The sequence below is a fragment of the Esox lucius genome, chromosome 9 (assembly GCF_011004845.1).
Source record: "Esox lucius isolate fEsoLuc1 chromosome 9, fEsoLuc1.pri, whole genome shotgun sequence".
Taxonomy (NCBI): domain Eukaryota; kingdom Metazoa; phylum Chordata; class Actinopteri; order Esociformes; family Esocidae; genus Esox; species Esox lucius.
Genome location: NC_047577.1, coordinates 10,750,276 through 10,772,831, shown reverse-complemented (window position 1 = coordinate 10,772,831; position 22,556 = coordinate 10,750,276). Strand labels below are relative to the sequence as shown.

At 46.9% G+C, this 22,556-nt stretch overlaps 1 protein-coding gene across 9 annotated transcripts in view; it reads right to left on the bottom strand.

Annotated features, from left to right (window-relative positions):
• add3a (adducin 3 (gamma) a) overlaps window positions 1-22,556 on the bottom strand; it is a 92,623-nt gene that overhangs the window by 34,621 nt on the left and 35,446 nt on the right. The gene's annotated exons all lie outside the window — the stretch shown is intronic.

The following is a 22,556-nucleotide window of genomic DNA, read 5'->3' as shown; positions in this document are numbered from 1 at the left end:
AAAACGTAAAAAATGTATTTACGTTTTCAGTAGTTTTTAGAAGTCTAAAAAGTTTTTACCACTAATAATTAAGTGATTGAATCTGTTTATGTGGCCAAGAAGCAACCTGCAAATAAGATTTTTAGTTTTGTCTCTTGCCTGAAGTATCCTACGCAGGCAACAATGAATGTGGCTGTTCATGTAGGAGATTTCAGCCAGCTCATATTGACTGACTCATGGGCTGACTGACTGACTTACTGACTGGATGAAGAGCACAATCGTTCCCGTTGGAATAGGAGCTTGTCTTTGCGCTTGTCAACATTTCCAGAGTGAATAAAATGCTAGATAAACCTGTGTTAGTTTGCATAATCATTTCCATAGAGTTTGAATTTACACCGACACGTTTGAGACGTACCACGCAGTGTTGTGGCCAACAACCTCGGGAAAACCGAGCAAAAACGTGGCACGCGCTAACCCTCGTAAGGTGGCGTCTCGTGCTCTTGATATCTGCACGACAAAAGGAGCTAGTGTCTCGAAGTCTTGTTTGATGCGTCTCGGGAAAATGTAGCGTGATGTAAACAAGCCCTTTGATCACTGTGACAGCGGTAACTGAGCCATGGTGCTGGAAAGTGCGCGTTCGATATGACATGTTTAAAAGAGCTTGGCAGGGGCGTTAGTGGTGTGTGTCCGCAAAACAGCATTGCATGTCTGTCTCGGGAAGGTAAATGCCAGTGAATGTCAGAGAGGGAAAAGTGGTTGAGATTAAACATTAATCTTATTTCCTCGTGATGTAACACCGGGCTTTCCCTCTCTCCCCCCTCTGTTTTTCTTTCCCTCTCTCCCCCCCTGTTTTTCTTTCCCTCTCTCCCCCCTCCGTTTTTCTCTCCCTCTCTCCCCCCTCTCGTTTTCTTTCCCTCTCTCCCCCCTCTCTCTTTCTCTCCCTCTCTCTGTCCCCCTTCCTCACTCTTTCACTGTCCAATTTCAATTTAGAGGGCTTTATTGGCATCATTTGTTTCAAAGTTCCAAAAAATAAATGGGTTTTAAAATGTATATTATTTGCTGTACAGTACAGTGTTATAACAATGGGCAGATAGCAAAAGTAGAAAAACGTACAGATAATTAGTTGTTTACAAGGTTGTTCCGCTCCCCTGGTTACTCTTTTCTTAATACAACAGGTCAACAAAATTCCTGTTGTAATTTCACATTGCGATATTTCGACTAAAAGTTATTGGCATTATGGAAAATTGCCGGTGTCCTCCGAGAGAGAGAGAGAGAGAAAGGGAGATAGACAGATACAGAGAAATCGACAGACAGACAGGGGCCTCCAAGCCAGTTCAGCCGATGAGAGAGGTTACTGTAGAAGTCAGCACTTCCCCGTCCTCCGCCAGCCGTCCCCAGCTGGCACGGGCAGCCCTGAGTCAGGATCCCCTGTCGCTCAACAAAAGGGCCGCCGACCGCCGACGGGCTCAATGAAGCACTGCGTCCGTCGGGCTCCGTGTTTGGCTCCGCTGAATACAAATGGGCTGAAACGCAGGCCTTCTCGCCGAGGCTCCAAGACCCAGGGGGGGGGGCAAGCGGGCCGGGACTTTGCTCAATGTCCCCGTTAACCTTCGAAGGAGAGGCTGACTGACACTGTGGCTGTGGGACCAGAACCGGCAGAGGTCAAAGTGCCACACGGCCGAACTGGCAGAGGTCAAAGTGCCACACGGAGTGGGTTCAGACACGGCCTCTTAGCAACTGCAACAGGTCTACCGGGACACTGTGGCTCCTAACAATATTCCTCTAAACCTCCAGGTTTCCCCAATCCTAATTCTTTCCAGGGTCTGTTATACATCCCCAGGGTCAGACAGTCCCACACTGGAGCCCCCTCTGGATCCCTTCACGTCCGAACGAGTCAAAACAGCAGATTCTTCTTGAACCTGTACGGTTATCATCACTAAACTACGGCAATTTGAACTAAACAGGTTTACCTTAAAACATTACCAAACCACCCACAATCCAGTCTGGTTCTGATTAGCGGCTGTATTCTTTTTCCTGGGAAACCAACAAGGTCTCCAGATTAGTTCATTCGTGTGTGTTTGGAGTCCTCAGTATCAACAAACGACCAACAGGCGATGCACTCCCTCTGCCAGTTTCCCCGAGGCGTGCAGAAGGGAACGCTGACAGAACGCTGACAGAACGCTGACAGAAGGTTTACTGACACACCAGGAGGTATTCGTTGTGCCGTTGGCCCGCATGGCTTCCTGGGTCTGTGTTTTGTTGTCACAGTGTCATGGTGGTCAGCGCGTGTGTGAGTTGTGTTTTGGTCCGTTTAGTGTCACAACGGTCAGTGCGTTTGTGTGTTTTAGTGTGTTATGGTTGGTATAATGTCTGTGTGTGATGTTCTGTATAATGTCACGTACGGTCGGTAAGAGGAGGACTAACATAAATAGGAGGGTTATGGTAGATTTTAAGGTAGAGGTTAAGGTAGAGTGGTTATGTTGACGGTTTAGATCGGAGGGTTAAGGTGGAGGTTAAGACAAGAGGGTTAAGGTGGAGGTTAAGACAGGAGGGTTAAGTTGGAGGTTAAGATAGGAGGGTTAAGGTGGAGGTTGAGACAGGAGGGTTAAGGTGGAGGTTGAGATAGGACGGTTTAGGTAGAGGTTACGATAGGAGGGTTAAGGTGGAGGTTAAGATAGGAGGGTCAAGGTGGAGGTTGAGATAGGAGGGTCAAGGTGGAGGTTGAGACAGGAGGATTAAGGTGGAGGTTGAGACAGGAGGGTCAAGGTGGAGGTTGAGACAGGAGGGTCAAGGTGGAGGTTGAGACAGGAGGATTAAGGTGGAGGTTGAGATAGGAGGGTCAAGGTGGAGGTTGAGATAGGAGGGTCAAGGTGGAGGTTGAGATAGGAGGGTTAAGTTGGAGGTTGAGACAGGAGGGTTAAGGTGGAGGTTTAGGACATTATGAAGGGTTGCCAGATTAATAATCAAAATCTAACAGAGCAAACAAATATGGTAATTAGGCAAGCAAGGCATCTCCATCCACCAGCAATGTCTTAGCCTGGACACTGAAAAAAATATAAAAACACTCCAATGAAAACAATAGCGATGTTCAGAATGGCAGGCTGTAACTCCAGAGGCCTGAACTAAGCTGAGCAGTCTCCCCCTGAGAGCCAATAAAGACTAAACGCACCTGTGTTTCCACATCACTTAAAAGCCCATCTAGGTTCACATTTCTAGGAATACAAGGTTGCTGCGTCCTCCGCTATAATTCTTTTTTTTTTTTGGAGGGGGGGGGGGGGTATGTCTGGAATGAAGTGTTTCAGGGTAAGGATGTGTGTATGTGTGTGAGTGACTGAGAGAGGGAGAGAGAGAGAGAGATAGAGAGATAGTGCGTGTTTCGACATGTAGTGCTTAAGGCAAGTGGAATGCATTTGGGTTAATTTCCTGGGACACTGAAACAATGCCATCAGTGTCTTTGCAGTGGTGTGTGTTTTACTGGCAGTAAACAAACTTGGAAGCACGCAAGCACACACACCCCGTTCAAAGCAAACACCTGATCGACCACTGAGTCGACAGACCTGATGGACAGAGGGAGGGTGAGAGAAGGTGCAGGCAGTGGACCGGAGAAATAAAACCAATATGAGAAAAATACAGAGCGACTCAAATCTGTTTACTAAGTGATTGTTACATCTTTTTCCTGTGTTGATGGCGCATGGTGTGTGTGTGTGTGTGTTTGTTTATGTGTGTGGAAAAAAATCCTGGAACAAGTTCAACCATTCTGAAACAATGAGACTACTCGCCGTCATTTTGTAGTCACCTGGGTCAAGAGTTGAGTGTACTGCTTTAGGGCAAGTACAATTTACAGCTTTTAGGTCAAGTTGAAAGTACTGCTTTCAGTCAACTTAAATGAACTACAAGGTAGGTCAAGCTAGTTAAACTGGTCTTGGACTTGTGAACGAGTTCAAGGGAGACCTGGACAGTGTTTAAAACAAGGGGGAACATACGAAAAGAATACAGACTTTGCCGTTTGTAATCTTCAAATGTCTTACAGACAGTACACAGATACTGTAGCACATTGTGGGTTTTCTGATACAATCTGACTCTTACCTGGTTTTTCATGTTTGACGTGACCAAGAACCACACTAGCCTCTGCCCATCTTGACTGAACACAAAAATGCCCAGTAAAAAGCAACACTTCAGAAGTTTGCCTCGTTGCAGGAGTGGTTGAGGGTTTGCTGTGGGTGGAGTCTCTCGACGCCTGTTATCTCGTAGTGTATTATGCTGTGACCTTGGCTGTGGGTCGACTGTTCAGGCTTTGAGCCACGGGCTGAAGTTTAACAAAGCCCAGGCAAATGTCTGACTAGAGCGCATACCCAGAGTGTACAAGGCCTATCGGATCTCAGCGCACCTCGTCGGTATGGTTTTGAGACACACTCACAAAGGATGATTCCCATTCAAAATCCTGTTTCCTTAAACCAACTGGCCTAAAACCCCAAATCTGAACCCTAAACCAAACCCCCTTACTGGTACTTGTTACTTAACCCTTGTGCGCCCCTCAAATGTACTACCCTTTGGACACCTTCGTGAACAAATATGTACGCGTACAATAAACTGACATAAAATATTTATACATTCATTACGCTTTTTTTTCCATAAATCTCTTAAACAACTTGAAACCTGCTCAAAACAACCAAACATTCAATAATTTTCAGGATTTTAATCCTTTAAATGCCAGCTTGATTGTTTGCATTACCTCATTATTTATTACAAAAAATCCTTAAAAACATAATATTTTCCATATAATAAATAGTAGGGGCATGGGGCTTTGGTGGTGATTAGAGTCTTGGATATGTCAAAGATTTGCAACAAAAATGATTTGATTGCATTAGTATATTTTATGTAGTGCAAGATACTCCCTCTGGACACCTTCGTGGACAAAAATGTCCCATTGACTTCCATAAAAAAAGAAATATATTATCTCACTGCCATTAGAGTATAAAACCATGGATTCTGTAATGTAAGCATTTCATTTTGATGACATTTTGACTGTATTCCATCACACACGCGCGCACACACACGCACGCACGCACACACAAACATGCGCACACACACGCACACACACACGTGCACACAAAAACTCTTCTACCAGATTCAACCATTTTCCCATTGTAGGCCAATGGAAGAAATTATTGTGTGGGTGTGGGTGTGTGTGGTGGAATACAGTCAAAATTCAAATATCACTACTTTTCTTCAAAATGGAATGCTTCCATTACAGAATGCATGGTTTTATACTCTAATGGCAGTGAGATAAAAAAAAATTAGAATAATGGAAGTCAATGGGACATTTTTGTCCATGAAGGTGTCAAGGGTGCAAAATCCATAAACAGAGTATGAAAGACATGAAAGAGTTAAAGACATTGGATTTCAAAAATGTAACAAAAAATAAGAGTTCTGCCAAAGAATCATGCCCCTAGCTGCAACACAGACAAAATGATCCCCAAATCAAAAAATAAATGTGAGAAAATTTTACAAAAATGCCCGAGGGGCGCACAAGGGTTAAACCTTAAACCTGCGCCAAAAACAATCCTTTTTCCTCAGGGGGAGTAATAAAATGTCCCCAGAGATTTTTTATCTCAAGCACGAAAGTAAAACCTGTATACCCACACATGACAACAGACCTCATCTGATTGCAAATCACACACATACCTAGAATGGACAACACAGCAGCCGAGGAAACACTAAGCACAACACAATGTGATTAGTGACTGACCGTGTGTGGTTTCCATGGAGATCATGTCTATTTACTTAAATTTGACAGTGAAATGGACCAGTGGACAGAGATAGGATGTTGCTATAATAGTAATAATTTACCCATGTGTCTGTACGAGAGAGAGAAAGAGGTGAAGAGAGAGCGAGAAAGAGAGAGGGGAGAGTGAGGAGGGAAAAAGAGAGCGAGCGAGCGGCAGAGAATGGTGAAGCCAGAGAGGGAGAGAGAAAGACAGAGAATAAAGGCAAACTGAACTATACTTGACATCTGTGAAATGTCAGCCGTTATTTCCTGTCCACTCTCCCGACCAATATGTCCGGATACACCTGGGACTAGCAACGAGGGGCCAACACACGGAGACGGGAGCCGTTTGGAACGCCACGCTTGGAACGCCACGTCCTTGCCGACCTCTGACACCCGTCCGTCATTTGATGTCATGAGCTCATGACGCTGACGAGAAAGACCTCGCCAGTCAAAGATATCAAAGACTCAAAGTGAAAAGTTGGAAGTCGTTCAAAGCGCAGTGGCGCCCAAACTATCAAACGACAAAGTGTGCTTTGAACTGTAACGTTGCGTCTGATTCCCAGAATCGCCAGAGATGCACAGAGGAGAGGGCATCACATTCTTTGATCTGACACATGGAAAGCTATTGTTCGCTTGAAAGCAAGTGAGGTCAGGCTCCAGTCGGCGACGCCGAAATGCTTTGGATGCATGTGTGGCAGAGGGTTTCACCACAACCTGAAGATGAATCAGCGTCAAACCCCTTGATATCTCTGTTCACACGCTTATCCTAAATGATCAAATAATATTCTGTTGCTGGTGTCTACAAGCTTGTCTGTGTTCCTTGTTAGGCTTACGCAATCAACACGGTGCTTGTTAGATTTATATAATCAACACGTGTGTCTGTGTGTTCCTGACAGAACAGTGAATCGGTTATCATCTGGTGATTAGGATGGACCGACTGAGGGAAGGGAACAGTCACAAAGGGAAGGGAAAGTTGCCATTAGGACAATCTGTGTAATTTAGGATAACAAGAGTGAAAGTGGAATCCCTCCAAGAAGCTGCACACACACTCACTACACACACAGACACAATTGGTTTTACTTAGGAATGGGAATTTACTACCATTAAAAAACAAACCCAAAATCTAACCTCAACCTCCATAACCTTGATGCCTAAACTTAACCGAACCCTAATACCTAAACCTAACACTTAAGGCCAAAATGTATCCCTAAGCACAATTCTAAACATAACTCTAGACTTCACCACAGGGGAGTTAAAGCTTCTTGTCAAAGCTTCTTGTCAAGCCCTTGTTGCTTTAACTACGAAAACAAAAACAACCTTTTTTACAGACCAATTCCGGCCAACCGCTACCTAATGAATGTTTTCGAGCTTTGCGGAAAGCAGGTCATTCTAAAAACTGGCCATAGCTCAAAGGTAGCAAGAAGCCTTGTTGTCAGTTCCTCTACTTCAGTGGACTAGTTTGTGGTTGACCGTCGCAACATACAGTATAGACAACAGAGACAACCCATTGTCAACGTACAGACAACACACAGACAACATATAGACAACAAAAACATGACACCAGTCACAAGATGACTGAGGTAATTAGAGACATGCATTCTCTTTGTTTGACAGTTTAGAGACACAGACATTCTTCTAAATGTTTGTGTATTTCTAAAATCATTTCCCCCGGTATTACCCGGTGACATGTACGTCCAGCCGTGGCCGGTGGGCTGCGGACTTCCTCCGTTCTGTAAGGCGCGTTTTGATTCTTGTTTGGAGGCCATGAAGAGCACCGCCGCCCCGGCGAGTCTCCTCTTATAAACACTGAACACTATAAATACTTCACGTGTACAGTTCCAGACCCCCCAGACCCCTGCAGAGCAGCAGACCCTGCCACGGCTCTATGGCACTTAGGGAGCCATCCAGTGTTGGAATGCAATTCCGACACTTCCAGGCCCGCGGTGGGGAGGGGGCGGATCTGAAACCTGAGCCTTGGTTGCCATGCAGCGATCTGGGGCAGTGGCACCTGGAAGAGGCGCAGTGAGCAGCTCCAGGGTCTCCGGTCAGCCCGAGTCCCAGCTGTCCTCCTGTCCCCGACGCGGGCTCCGGGTCCTGGAGCATCCCCGTCCGAGGGGTGGACAGTAGGCGCCCCGATCGGTTGAGTCCCTGGCGACGACACACCTGCCCTACACCTTTCTACTGCACTAGGTAGGGCGTAGGTTACAATTTGGGAGGCGTGTTATTTCCAAGGCGAAGGTTGTTTCGGTTTCACCAGCTGACACGGCGCAGGTGTCCCTCGCCTGACTCCCAGGTGAGACTGGAACTAGCCTGTCATGTGGACGGACTGAACTGTGTACGGTATGGTAACACAGTCAGAATAGGCTTAGAGCCCAAACAGAGTGTGAGGAACCACAGAGAGGATGTCTGGGGGTAAGGTTATGGAGGCTGTCAGGTTTCATGGCGTATATATCATCATGTCTCCTCTCTCTTCCAAAAAGTGCAAGATCAACATCAACAAATATCTCAGACACAACCAGTACCAGTCAAAGGTTTGGACACGCCTACTCATTCAAGGGTATATTGACAGTGATGTCTACACTATAACAACCGTCTGGATATCAACACTTACGCTCTACAACATGGAAAAAAGCCAAACTAAAGAAACACCCTTGAATGTGTAGGTGTGTGCAAACTTTTGACTGATACTGTACACATTCGCAAAGACAAACACACACACACATACACGCACGCACACACGCGCATTCACACACACACACACACTGGGAACCACAAGGACAGGAAATTGTGTCTAAAGTCTCAATTGAAGAGAAAGCGAGTCGGAGCCAATGATTGAACCATAATGACTGTCTATTATAAGCATGTCAGTGTCAGCACTCAAGGACCCATTACGTTGTCGGCTCCCCCAAATCATCCCGTCATTCATGGCTGAAGACGCAACGAAGCCGCAGGGCATTTTTGGGAGAGGAACGAAAAGAATCTCGGAAACATTTATGGCAGTCGAAAAAAGACATCTGGTTGACTCTTAGCCTGTCCTCAGCTGCATTTTGTAATCTACTTACCCTGTGGCTTGCTGTGCTGTACTCCTTGCAGTCAAAGAGTACCTTATGGACTCCTGAAACTGCTACACTGAAAATGTCAGGCTGCTCTCAAAAAGTTACAGACCATTGCCAGAATGGACAGAAATATGACACATTCGCAATAAATCATACGACACATTGACTATGAATCATACGACACATCAAGCACGAACCATACGACACATCAACTATGAATCATACGGCACATCAATTACGAATCATACGACAAATTAACTATGAATCATACGACACATCAACTATGAATCACATGACACATCAACTATGAATCATATGACAAATCAACTATGAATCATACGACACATCAACTATGAATCACATGACACATCAACTATGAATCATACGACAAATCAACTATGAATCATACGACAAATTAACTATGAATCATACGACACATCAACTATGAATCACATGACACATCAACTATGAATCATACGACAAATCAACTATGAATCATACGACAAATCAACTATGAATCATACGACACATCAACTATGAATCATATGACACATTGACTCAGAACCATATGACACATTAACTGATGAAGGTAGGCTGACCAGGGACACATCATTTTCCAACAGTCCGACATCTCGACATAAACGCAGACAGTGCAACTGATCCCGGGTTCACCGCAAGGCCAAGTACTCGCCCTCCACCACCATCCCACCCAGACACACCAACGCTGGCAAAACCATGGGACAAACCTCATTTCATGACCGAGTGCCTATATAAGTGAAAGCATTCAGAGTCAAATTAATGTTCCTATTGGCAAATCAATGCCCACTTGTGTACTGTTTTGCTAACCACCAGTTTGGAAGGGAGGGGTGGGGGGGTCTGGAAGGGAGGGGTGGGAAGTTTAGAAGGGAGGGGTGGGGCGTTTAGAAGGGAGGGGTGGGGCGTTTAGAAGGGAGGGGTGGGTAGTTTAGAAGGGAGGGGTGGGTAGTTTAGAAGGGAGGGGTGGGGAGTTTAGAAGGGAGGGGTGGGGAGTTTAGAAGGGAGGGGTGGGTAGTTTAGAAGGGAGGGGTGGGGAGTTTAGAAGGGAGGGGTGGGGAGTTTAGAAGGGAGGGGTGGGGAGTTTGGAAGGGAGGGGTGGGGAGTTTGGAAGGGAGGGTTTAGAAGGGAGGGGTTTGGAAGGGAGGAGTGGGGAGTTTGTAAGGGAGGGTTTAGAAGGGAGGGGTTTGGAAGGGAGGAGTGGGGAGTTTGGAAGGGAGGGTTTAGAAGGGAGGGGTTTAGAAGGGAGGGGTGGGGACGTCTGTCGGCTAGTATTTGGCTGCTCCAACCATTTAGGGGGCGCGCGTGTGTGTTTTTGTGTGCGTGCGTGTGTGTGCGTGTGGGTGCCCGCGTGTGTTTATGATGTCATAAAATAATACATAATACTCTCTCAAACATGGCAGTCAGCGTGCCACCCCGCCCCCGGCCGAAGGCACCCCCACATTAGTATCTCCATAGCAACCCTAAACAAACACAGTATGGCTGCCACGTGGCCACACCCCAGGGAGGGAGCGAAAGAGGGAAGTGGAAGGAGAGCGAGGCTGGAGAGAGGGGGGAGGGAGAGGGGCGGGCGGGCGAGAAACAAACAAAGTGTGATGGATTGAGACATCTCCGGGGATTCCTCTGGGCAGCATATGGTTCGATTTAGCCACACTTCAGGTCCCATCCATTCATAAAGGAGAGAAGAGACATTTAAAAACAACACTGTAACAACGAGTCAAGGAACTATAGACCATATGCAAACCTTTACTGTCCGTGACTGAGTGCCAAGCAGGATGAACTGCAGTAACCCTTGTGTTGCATTTGAGCTGTACTCAACGTCTAAATGGACTTCAGATTGGCGGAGCTCAAAGAGAAGGTCATTTCAATCCAAATAACTCAAGGAAATTCTTGATGGTGCCACTAGACTAAGTAAGAAGTTTAAAAGACAAAGAGCCCCTCCCCCTCCCCCGACCCACTTCAGTGACCCAGGCCTGGTTCTGCTGGTTTGATGCGTCGGACAAAAGGAGGCGCCCATCTAGCGTGGCTTTTCCTCTCTCCCTCCTAGAGACCACACACCGGGCCCAAGCCCTGACAAGGCGGCTACGAGGAACCCATTCGCCCCCGGGGAAGAATTCCGTGTCAACTTTGAGTTGGGACCACAACAATAAACCAGCGGTCCGATCAAAGTCAGAGGAGCGGGCCCGGCTGGTTGGGCCCACTGTAGTACGGCCGTCGCGTGGGTATCAACGCTCCGCCGCTGTTCAAACACACAAGGAAACTGGCGTTTACTTTGTTTAGGACTGCCGTTGGTTCGTGGAGGTTCTGGGCAAGGACGTTAAACCCAGCCTCACAAAAGCCGCGGCCTAGTGAAAACCCACCTCCTGGCTACACTGCGTGTTGGTCGGATGTAGCACAGTGCGGGGGGCTAATGTAAATGCGTTCCAGGGTGGGCCCGGTCGTCGCTCGTTTGAAGCGGGCCTGCGAAGTTCATCCGCCTTTCCGACGCCCGAGGAAATGAGGACAGTTTGCCTCAGTCACGTCCCTGTGTGTGGGCAGAGGTCAGGGGTCAACGCAAGGTCGTTTTGATATGGAAGGCACTGTAGCACCACGGAGCCAAGCACAGGAAACAGACCAAGGAAACCAAGTCAACCAGCTAGCCAATCTCTCCCCAGAATTCACTTACTCTCAGGCGGGACGGAACTCACACACACACACACACACTTTGACGCCGGTGTCTGTTGGTGAGCCCTGGGGCGAGTCGCAGTCGTCTGTTCCGGACGAGTCTCCAATGAGCAGTGTGTAGCGGCGGACTGAACGAGAGGCCAAATGGAGGATAAGTAACGGCCTGATAGGAGAAAGGGAGGCGGACAGAGTCTGGTTTCTGTCAGGACGTGGGGTCCTGCTGAGGGCTCAGGATCAGGAGCCACATCTCCGCTGGGACACTGTCTGTGTGTATGTGTGTGTGTGTGTGTGTGTGTGTGCTCGTGTGTGTGTGTGTGTGTGGGGACGTGTGCTGCCCAACACGGTTCACCCTGTTAATAACAATTGGGCCCAATATTATTGTAAACGTTCCTAATGTTTGTCCTCAAGATAAACACGTTATCTGTGAAAATCATACATTATCATAATACTGTATTATACTCTGGACTAAATATTGCCCCAGTTTTCCCCCTGGCGGGAACCTTGCTGGTAACCAGGGAATGTGAGTCTAATAACGACGTCTAATTATCCTTCTATCTCCTTGCAAGCTAATAGTGCAGGGATTTAGCCCTAAACGACTTTTGGATAATTGGACCACCAAGGTTGAGCTCAGAGTGAGATGGCCTACCCAGAGTTCCACAAAATCTCTCTTACTGACAGGAGAGGCTCAAAGACAACTCACTTCAAGTCACACAAATTCTTTAGCTATTAACTGTTTATGAGGATGGGAATAATAGCTACTACCCAAGGTAATGCACTCTCCTGTGGATAGTGTGTTTGTCAGTGTGTGTTTGTGTGTGTGCATAAACATAAAATCAAGCCCTGGGTCAACGCGCCCTTTCCCAGCAGTGGTTTCGTCACACAAACACAAACTGTTCAGGGAGAAGCGTGAAGGATATCCAAAGGGCAGGGGTGTGTTGTGCTGGTTAACTCATTGTCCCTCAGCTGCTTCTCCTTCCTGAGCTGTACCACTGTGTCACACTCCATGATTCACCGTAACTGAAGAGAGCAGAGCTTGGATTCTGTTCATCACTCGCGCACCAGGGCCAAACGCACCGAGACAGTAAACGGTTTGCAAAGACACTCGGACGCATTCGGCACCTTCTTGTTTAATTCCGGTTTTCCTCTGTTTGGTTTTCAGTGATAAACGACACCGAAAGAGAACGGAAAACTATTTCAAACAAATTAGGGATGTTGATCCAGTCATGTGGAGAAAGTTAGTACATCTCCTGAAAAGTTGTTTCTAATATGGCCATGTAATGTTCTCTTCAACACTATTGTAAGATTAAGGAAACATAATTAAACAAAGTATACTTTAAGACTACTCTTTGCTATCATTTATTCATCAATAATCGACAGAAATGTAATTTCTAAGTGTGGAAAAGTACACCCCTAGCTTCGATAACTGGTGCTGCCCCCTTTGACTGAAATCCCTGCATATGGCCGTATATCTTATCTCTTACATCAACCGGGAGGCTCACTTCAAGTCCCCAACAGCATTTCGATAGAACTGAGACACAGGCTTTGACTCAGTCATTCCAACAAACTGCTTTTTTTTTTTTTGACATACTGGTATGGCTTTATTGTACATGGGATCATTGTCCAGATGCAAGATCTTTCTTCAGATCAGGGTCAGTTTTTTTGACAGGTGGCCTCACATTCTGTCCAGGAATAATCTGGTACAATACAGAGTTCATGGTTGACTCAATGATGGCAAGTTGGCCCGGAGGCAGCCAAGCAGCCCCAAACCATAATGCCACCGCATCCATGCTTTTTTGGTTGGTATGAGGTCCTTCTGTTGAAAGACAGTGATTATATCTTTTCATGTGACAACACTGAGGAAATGACACTTTGCTACAATGTAAAGTAGTGAGTGTACAGCTTGTATAACAGTGTACATTTGCTGTCCCTTCAAAATAACACAACACACAACCATTAATGTCTAAACCACTGGCAACAAAAGTGAGTAACCACCTAAGTGAAAATGTCCAAATTGGGCCAAATTAGCCATTTTTCCTCCCCGGTGTCATGTGACTCGTTAGTGTTACAAGGTCTCAGGTGTGAATGGGGAGCAGGTGTGTTAAATTTGGTGTTATCGCTCTCACACTCCCTCATACTGGTCACTGGAAGTTCTACATGGCACCTCATGGCAAAGAACTCTCTGAGGATCTGACAAAAAGAATAGTTGCTATACATAAAGATGACCTAGGCTATAAGAAGAGCAGCGCGGTGGCCAAGACCATACAGCGGTTTAACAGGACAGGTTCCACTCAGAACAGGCCTCGCCATGGTCGACCAAAGAAGTTTGGTGCACGTGTTCAGCATCATATCCAGAGGTTGTCTTTTAGAAATAGACATGAGTGCTGCCAGCATTGCTGCAGAGGTTGAAGGGGTGGGGCGTCAGACCATACGCCGCACACTGCATCAAATTGGTCTGCATGGCTGTCGTCCCAAAAGGAAGCCTCTTCTAAAGATTATGCACAAGAAAGCCTCCAAACAGTTTGCTGAATACAAGCAGACTAAGGACATGGATTACTGGAACCATGTCTTGTGGTCTGATGAGAACAAGATAAACTTATTTGGTTCAGATGGTGTCAAGCGTGTGTGGCGGCAACCCGGTGAGGAGTACAAAGACAAGTGTGTCTTACCTACAGTCAAGCATGGTGGTGGGAGTGTCATGGTCTGGGGCTGCATGACTGCTGCCAGCACTGGGGAGCTACAGTTCATTGAGGGAACCATGAATGCCAACATGTACTGTGACAAACTGAAGCAGAGCATGATCCCCTCCCATTGGAGACTGGGCCGCAGGGCAGTATTCCAACATGATAACAACCCCAAACACAACCTCCAAGACGACCACTGCCTTGCTAAAGAAGCTGAGGGTAAAGGAGTTGGACTGGCCAAGCATGTCTCCAGACCTAAATCCTATTGAGCATCTGTGGGGCATCCTCAAACGGAAGGTGGAGGAGCGCTAGGTCTATAACAACCAGCTATGTGATGTAGTCATGGAGGAGTGGAAGAGGCTCTGGTGAACTCCATGCACAAGAGGGTTAAGGCAGTGCTGGAAAATAATGGGAGCCACACAAAATATTGACACTTTGGGCCCAATCTGGACATTTTCACTTAGGGGTGTACTCACTATTGTTGCCAGCGGTTTAGACAAAAAGCTGTGTGTTGAGTTATTTTGAGGGGACAGCAAATGTACATACAAGCTGTACACTCACTTCTTTACATTGTAGCAAAGTGTCATTTCTTCTGTGTTGTCGCATGAAAAGATATAATCAAATATTTACAAAAATGTGAGGGGTGTGTTCACTTTTGTGAGATACTGTATGTGTTCAAAGTTCATAAGAAAATTCAGTGGTTGTACTTTTTCACATGACTATAAACCGACCACTGTCGAAGATCTATGCTCAAGGCCATTTGTTCTCATACGACACCTAGTTCAGTTCAGTGTTTCTTTTGCTTTTGAGATCACTTTAGGCTGTAGATCGCTTTCTAAGCTGTTTTTGATGTAGGAGTCATAAGAATGTTTCTGTAATGCTAAGCCATCCAATGCTGTGAGTAACTGTTTTGTAGATAGGTGAATTCTTTTGATTGTGAGTTTATGTTAATGTGTGTGTGTGTGTGTGTGTGTGTGGTGGGGGACTAAACTATCAGCCACAAGGCCAATAAAGCAAATAAAATTTGACCTTGTAATGACCAATCAATGGTCCTTGGCCAGTGAGACAAAAAGCCTTTTCAGTTTCAGTTTATGCACTGGGGTTAAGGTTAGGTCCACAGATACAATTCGGTTTTCGGAGGTATGATAAATGGAAAAGTTTTACTATTAAATGTTTTCACCACATAAGTAAGCAGCCGCGTGGCAGCAATTAGTGCATTTCCCAGAAGCATATTGTTACAACAGAGACACATAGTCACTGAAAACAATCCAGCACACACCAGGGACTGACCTGACAAAGGTCCTCGAGGTGTAACTGAAACAACCTGCATTCCTCATGAAGATGGAGCACCGGGAACAACACAAAGACCAACGCTAAAAGCCACACACACAGCTTTGTCTGAACTAGGGGAATTATCTGATAAATGTCATGGATTCAATTTCTTCGACGGGATCAGGTACAGCATCAGCTTGGATATGGGATCGGTAGTTGGGTATAAGATGCAAGAAGAAGGGGAAGGGAAAGGGAGAAAGTGAAGGAAAAAGGGGGAGAACGGAATGGTTCAGGAGAAGGAGGAACAGGAGGTTCAGGGTGAGGTTCTGTGTTGGTTGTTGGAACGTGGATTGGTAAGCAGATTCCAGACTAGTGTGCCTAAGGACAACAATGTCTGTTCACATCGACTCAGAAGAAAGGAAAGGTAGAAGAGAGGTAGGGGAAGGAGGCAGACGGGGGAGGGAGGCAGACGGGGGAAGGAGGCAGACGGGGGAGGGAGGCAGACGGGGGAAGGAGGCAGACGGGGGAGGGAGGCACAGGGGAGAGGAGAGGGAAGAAAGTAACAAAGTGGGAGAGGTGAGAGGGGAGGCAAGCTGGAAGTTCAGATTACATCTCAATTAGCCAGCGATTTGTAGCACCGGGTGAACCTACGACCTACGCCCTACGACCTGTAGTTCCCTCGGACTCTCTACTCAAGTGTCAGTATTAATCACAGTGATGAAACAGCACCGTCCGGAGAGGGCGTAAAGACAGAGGGCAGAGAAAGACAACAGACAGAGACAGGGGAGAGACAACAGACAGAGACAGGGGAGAGACAACAGACAGAGACAGGGGAGAGACAACAGACAGAGTGGAGAATGTGGGATGGAGACAGACAGATATAGTGGAGAATGTGGGATGGAGACAGACAGATATAGTGGAGAATGTGGGATGGAGACAGACAGATATAGTGGAGAATGTGGGATGGAGACAGACAGATATAGTGGAGAATGTGGGATGGAGACAGACAGATATAGTGGAGAATGTGGGATGGACACAGACAGATATAGTGGAGAATGTGGGATGGAGACAGACAGATATAGTGGAGAATGTGGGATGGAGACAGACAGATATAGTGGAGAATGTGGGATGGAGACAGACAGATATAGTGGAGAATGTGGGATGGAGACAGACAGATATAGTGGAGAATGTGGGATGGAGACAGACAGATATAGTGGAGAATGTGGGATGGAGACAGACAGATATAGTGGAGAATGTGGGATGGACACAGACAGATATAGTGGAGAATGTGGGATGGAGACAGACAGATATAGTGGAGAATGTGGGATGGAGACAGACAGATATAGTGGAGAATGTGGGATGGACACAGACAGATATAGTGGAGAATGTGGGATGGAGACAGACAGATATAGTGGAGAATGTGGGATGGAGACAGACAGATATAGTGGAGAATGTGGGATGGAGACAGACAGATATAGTGGAGAATGTGGGATGGAGACAGACAACAGAGAGAGGGGAGGTAGAGGGAATAAGAGACAGCAGGGTCTCACTCAGGCGTCTGGGGGGGGTGAGGAAAGGCAGCAGAAAGAGCCCCAGACATACGGTTTCCCCATAAACCCCCAGACAAGCGCAACCTCAGACATTACAATAAGCAATAGCCATGTGCGTGGGTGTCGTTAAGTGCATTTGGGTCCGTTTCGGTCACCGATCACAGAGACACAGAGGGTGTGGAGGTTCTTTGAAGGCGAGGCAGCGTGCGACAGCAGGTAAAACGATAGAGCGAGACACAGCGAGACAGAAGGGAGACCCAGGCAGAGAGATAGAAGGGTGACAGACTGACTGGTGCCAGGGATCCCTCCAGTCACCAGGTCCATCATTATGGAGACATTTAAAAGGCCTCTTTGATGACCCACAATGCTCTCTGGTTTAGAGATCACCAAACGCCACGGGAGGGGATTCTGGGACACGGAGGAGTGGGATATTTCCACATTTTGGGGACATGAAACTCTGTGTGTGTGTGTGTGTGTGTGTGCACATTTGTGTTAGACCATGACATTGTATTGGATACAACAGATTTCCAGTAGGGGAAAAATCACTTTCTACGGTTGAGGCCACTTTATGACTGGTCAGATGCTAGACTATTTCCACAGACAGGATTGACTAAGAATGCAGATGATTTCTCCATTCAAAAAGAGTCTCTTTTATGTAGTGTGACGTGTGCATCCAACAGTCTGGATATCAGAATCAGCGAGTCTATATGTCCCCCCAGAACCCCCTGCCCACGGACCTCCACACCTCCCTCTCTATCCTTAAATCTCTCTCCTCATCGCTCCTTCTCCTATTTCTCTATCTCCTCGCTGCTTCTCCCTCTCTGGCCCCCCGGTTCTCTGGGCCTGATCATCCATGTCTAATCCACTTCTCCGTGCCTCGCTGAAGCCCAAAGCGTTCATTTGTCAGCCCCCTTTTGTGTTTTCGGGACAGCGGTGTCCGCACTCGCCCCTCACTGATCCTCTCCCTCCTCTCCCCTCCAAACGAAGGACAGTCAGGCAGTGCAACATTCCCACACGAGGAAAAATAAACAAGCTTCCACATGTTGGCGGTGTGTGTGTGTGTGTGTGTTTGTCCAGGAATGTTAATGACTTCCATAACTCTCGTTCCACAGCTTTTACCTGCCAAAAATGAACAAAAAAAAAACTTGGAGGAAGGTTATGCCTACCGCACCGCCCCACTTTCTCATTTCGGGGGGCAACCACGGCTCTTAATGCACACACTCAAAGGACCTGAATGAAAGGCCCTCTTGGAGCGCGTCAGCATCACGGAGCCCAGCGGACGATTCTCTTGGGCTTGAGGCTGAGGTTAGCGGCAGAGGAACAAACTAGGACAGACAGACGACAGCTTTGTCTCACCAACGGACAGTGAACAGGCAGTCCTCTCATAAATTATTGATGAATAATTGGCATAAAAGAGCTTACTAAGGAGATCGGTTGTTGCGGGTCAGCACACCGAGAGACTTTCACACGCAGCACTAGTTAAAAACACTGAAACACACAGACACACACACACGCACAAAACTCACACGCACAGCAACCTACTCTCTGAATGATTAAACACTGTAATGACCGGAAGACTGAAAGGAGAAAGGACACCTGAGAGTTTGTTTCTCCCTCTCTCTCTCTCAGTCCTCTACACACAAACCCTCCACACTTCTCCCTGATGCCGGGTGGTCTTTGGGGGGGGGGGGGGGGGGGGGGGGGGGTCTTTGGGAGATGACAGGCTCTCTGCGCTGAGGATTAGAAGTGATAAGGGCTTCAGTGACAGTCGAAACCCTGGCTTAATGGTTACCGGAGACTGAAACAGGTGATCGGTCAAAACAAGCATTTGTAAGGGGCTCTACTGAGGGTTGCTGGGTAGCGAAACGCCGCTCTGGTCAGCGCTGACAACAAGGCAGGCACCGGAAGCGACTGAAACGTATGAATGTTATGGGGGCAAAGCATGACCTAAACGCCGAGAACCGTTCCACCGACCGGAACATTCCAATGTGGGACACGTACCACCAACCGTCACAACACTGTCTCGCTATTCAACCCACAGAAACGTTGTCGTGGCCCACAGTTAGGGAGAGGTGTGTCTGCCTTCCCCCCGGGTCCCCTGTGGTCCTGGTCTCTCTATCCTTCAGAAGACTGCAGAGGAAATGACCATTCAGAGGATCAACAATGACGGGCGACCAATAACAGAGACCGAGCCCTCACTCTCTGCCTCGCTCTCCTTCCCCAGGCTCAAGCAGTGGGTCATAAAATACAGCCTCCTCCCTTCCTCCCTCTCCAGCTGGCCTTCCTGCGTCTTTTTATCCCGTCTTCTCTCTTCATCTCCCACTGTCTTTTTATTGCTTGGTCCTTCACTTGCTACGGTCCGTGACATCTTACTCCTGAGTGTATGTCTCTCTCCTCGTTCTGTCTCTGCTCATTCTGTGTCTCACTTCTCATTCTCTGTCTCTCATCATTCGGTCTCACTCCTCCTTGTCTCTCCTCTTTCTCTGACTCCAATCTCATGCTGTTTTTTTCTTCATTCTGCCTCTCTCATTCTCTGTCTCTCCTCATTCTCTGCCTTTCCTCAATCTTTCTTCTCATTCTGCCTCTCTCATTCTCTGTCTCTCTCCTTCTCTGTCTCTCTCATTCCATGTTTCTCTCCTCCTATGTTTCTCTCCTTCTGTTTCTCTCCCTCCCCCCTGTTTCTCACCTCCTTCTCTGTTTCTCTCCTCCTCCTCTGTTTCTCTCCTCTGTTTCTCTCCTTCTTCTCTGTCTCTCTTTGGGAAACTGACACTGTATGCACTTGCACACACGTCCCCCCCCCCCCCACACTCGTTCCCTCCCCAGACCCAATCTTCTCATGCTCTAGGAATCCAGGAGGCAGGTTTCTCGGGGAGCTGCGTCCCAGAATGAGAGCCAGGCCTTGGGGTGTGGACCCCGCAACACCCCCCTACTGGATGGATGGGGCTGAAGTCACCAAACCAGCTAAGCCTTTGGATGTGGTCTGGCAAGCTGCAACCATACAGCTATGTCTCGGCTATCAGTGTGTGTGTGTGTCTGTGTGTGTGTGTAGTTCATATACGTGTGTTATAGCCAAGCTTAAAGCATTAAATTATCCACAACAGCATTAATCCAAATCTCTAAATGAAAAAAACAACTTTCCCCCCCTCCCTCTCCAAGGGCCACATGACCATCACAAACAGCCCGTGGAAAAGATCTGTATTTCTCACAGTTATTTCGAAACAACTGAGAGACAACAGCATCACGCTATCACTCATTATTACCCTGGGTCGCTCTCTCACTCTCTCCCCCTCACTACATTCTTGTCATCTCTCCATTCTCATCTGATTTTCATCTTTCTCTCACACCAGCCTGTAGGCCGTCCTTCCCTGTCAGGCTGTTGCTGTTTTGAGATTCACCCCGTCTCTCCTCACAGTGCGTCCTCCGAGGCCATCCTGTTTTTAATATCGCCCCCCGTATCAGTCCGGCTCTCTCCCTTTCTGTCATACAACTCACATTCTTTCCTCCACGTACACCTCATCCTCATTTCCTGAAAGATCTGAAATAAAAACAGGGGAGAAGCAGGCGCCCTCACTCTGAGCATTCCTAATAAAGTACTGATAACCCAGCAGAACACAGCTACCCGAGACAACAGGTACAGCAGCCAACACCTAGGGTCAGAGGGTAGTTAAGGACAGCAACTGAATTGTTGTCTGGTGGTTGGCATAATACTGAAAAATCCCTTACATCCCTTATCCAGTACCTCATCCCTTATCCAATACCCTATCTTTTATCCAATACCCCATCCCTTATCCAATACCCTATCTTTTATCCAATACCCCATCCCTTATCCAATACCCCATCCCTTATCCAATACCCCATCCCTTATCCAATACCCTGTCTTTTATCCAGTACCTCATCCCTTATCCAATACCCCATCCCTTATCCAATACCCTGTCTTTTATCCAATACCCCATCCCTTATCCAATACCCTGTCTTTTATCCAATACCCTGTCTTTTATCCAATACCCCATCCCTTATCCAATACCCCATCCCTTATCCCATTTCTGGATCTCTACAAATGAACCCTCTGCCATGTTACCCTCAATTATACCTTTGAGTTCAGCCATTACAATGTGTGTGGTTCCATCCTGATGCGATCCCCACGATATAAGGGACGGGACCCATTAAAAAGATTTCTTACAAACCTTGACACACACAACCATGTACAACACGAAGACATCCCAGTATGACTTCAGTGTTCATAAATGACTTCCAGGTTTTAGTGAATATTCTAGTGAAGGAAGAGGGATAGAAAGAGAGAGGTAGAGAGAGGAGGGGGTTAAGAGAGAGAACGAAATAGAGGAAAGACAGAGAGAAATAGAGACATAAAGAAGAGAGTTGGAAGGAATGAGCAGGCCATGTGACCCCCAGATCTGAGAGGTCCAGTCAGTATTTGCCATAACATCGCCTGAAGCCTTAGTGAGGTCATCGTTCTTTGACGAAAATGTAAAAAAAAAAAAAAACTTCTGGGATCAGAAGTCCCAGAGATACCCAGAGTGTGAGTGTATGTGTGTGCGTGTGTTTGCGAGAGTGTAAGTGTGTACAGATGTGGAAATGGAATATCCATTGTTATCCAGGAACCCACAAGGCCAGGACCAGAGTAAAGCAATATCCTTGGCCTTCTTCCTGCATCCTCCCATCATTCCTCACTCTACTCCTAATGCTCAATGCACAAACACAAAGACACACCCTCCCATCGATTCACGCGTGACCAGACCTCAAAACTCTTCATAACTAACCTCGTAGTTTTTCCACTTTGGGCCCTGTAGAGTAGCTCATGCCTGGTTTTACATGGGCAGCTTGGTGGTCAAGAGGGTTGGGTTGGTAAAACAAAAAGTCATTGGATTATAGCTGTTGTCCTTAAAAAAGAAAATTAACCCTAACTGCTACAGTAAGTTGCTCTGTATGAGGCCGTCCGCTACGTGACTATCGTTTTAAAATGTAACTGTTCATGTTAAAACATTTTGTGCCGCAATTGAGATCCAAAGGCATTGGCGGTGTCCTCGGTCTCCGAGCCAATTGACAATCTGTGGAATGGTTCCTTCTTCCATGGCGTATGCTCCCACAGCGATGTCTTCTCTAACGTAACGTTTTCAAACCCAGACATTCTCCCAAACATTTGTCTAAGCTGTTCCCCTGAAAAGCAATAAAGAAAGACCTTGCATCAGGTATGTTTGGCTTTTGTTTTTGCCATTCTTGGCAGTTTTCTCATATCTTCGGGGCACAACGTTTTGAGCGCTGCCCTTGAAGAGACTTAGCTACTACAGCATTGCCTCAAGCTGGGAGATTTGCAGTTGCTGTCAGTCTAGATTTCCTCCCCCCGTAAAAAAAAAAAAAGTTGTATCCAAGTCAAAATCCCTGCTAGGTAGTCGAGGATGTGATTGTTTTACGGTCCTCTCGTCTTTCGTCGAGAGGGGATGACTAGCTATAACAGGCTGCATAATGTCAACCGATTCTCTCTGCAGTTCACTACGGGGTGTGGAAGTGCAATAGATTACGAATGTTCGAAAAT